Source organism: Halyomorpha halys, unplaced genomic scaffold, assembly GCF_000696795.3.
Source record: "Halyomorpha halys isolate HHAL.00 unplaced genomic scaffold, Hhal_1.1 Scaffold480.1, whole genome shotgun sequence".
Lineage (NCBI taxonomy): Eukaryota > Metazoa > Arthropoda > Insecta > Hemiptera > Pentatomidae > Halyomorpha > Halyomorpha halys.
In genome coordinates this window covers 160103-160974 of record NW_027116427.1, presented here as the reverse complement: position 1 = coordinate 160974, position 872 = coordinate 160103, and the positions used below count along the sequence as shown (strand labels likewise).

The window sequence follows — 872 nt, the reverse complement described above, 5'->3', positions numbered from 1 at the left end:
AGGCATTTCTGCCATTTTGTTATATATATATATATTGTAATATGCTCTTTTTGTGTAAATAGTATATTTTGATGTATAAAGGGTTTTTAATATGTTTTATTTTATGTATCATTTTAATATTTATTTGTTTTGTTGACCAAAAAGCAAGTTAACCAATTTTCATAGTCTATAATAAATTTGTGATTCAAAACAAAACCAAGATGGCGGTACGTATTCTTCAGTCAACAAGTCCGTTGAATCAAGGCCATGTTGAGCAGATTCAAATATCATAAAAACTATTTTAACTCTTCCCATCATACAGTAAATTTAAGAAAAAATAAAAGTCAAGAAATAGTGCTAAAGAATAATATTCAGAAAGTAAATCATTTGCAAAAAATCCCTAACTGTTGTGCGATAATCGATGTTTACATGGAACATCGAGGCAGGTTTTGGTTTTTGAGATTCATTCGTTGTTTGGGTGCGAGTGGGAAATGATGTTTCCAGGGTGAGGAGATCCCCATCAAATTCTGTCCAGCAAGGGTGGACATCTTGAAAAAAGAGGACAACCAAGAGTCACCCAAGAAGAAAAAGGGATTCTGAGTTTGGATTGCCTGGTGAGAGAACGTCCGTCGGCTGGAAGCCATTGTTGTGAGAGAGACATAGCTTCTTGGAAGGACTGGAAGCCATTTTTGACGGTAGGACATAGCATTATAGAAAAGAAGATCATCAAGAATCATCAAAAGAAGAGTATGAAATTGGTTAGTTTTGTTTTACCAAAATTTAAATACATGTGTAAAAGAGATATTAATTTAATTAAGTGTAATTATTGTGTCTGTTTCTGATTGCCTAGCAACCTGCCCTGAGATTAATAGTCTATTATATTATAAAATTTA

General features: G+C 32.7%; 1 protein-coding gene across 9 annotated transcripts in view; it reads left to right on the top strand.

Annotated features, from left to right (window-relative positions):
* LOC106683396 (hydrocephalus-inducing protein homolog) overlaps positions 1-872 on the top strand; it is a gene marked incomplete in the record, with an annotated part of 211677 nt that overhangs the window by 66570 nt on the left and 144235 nt on the right.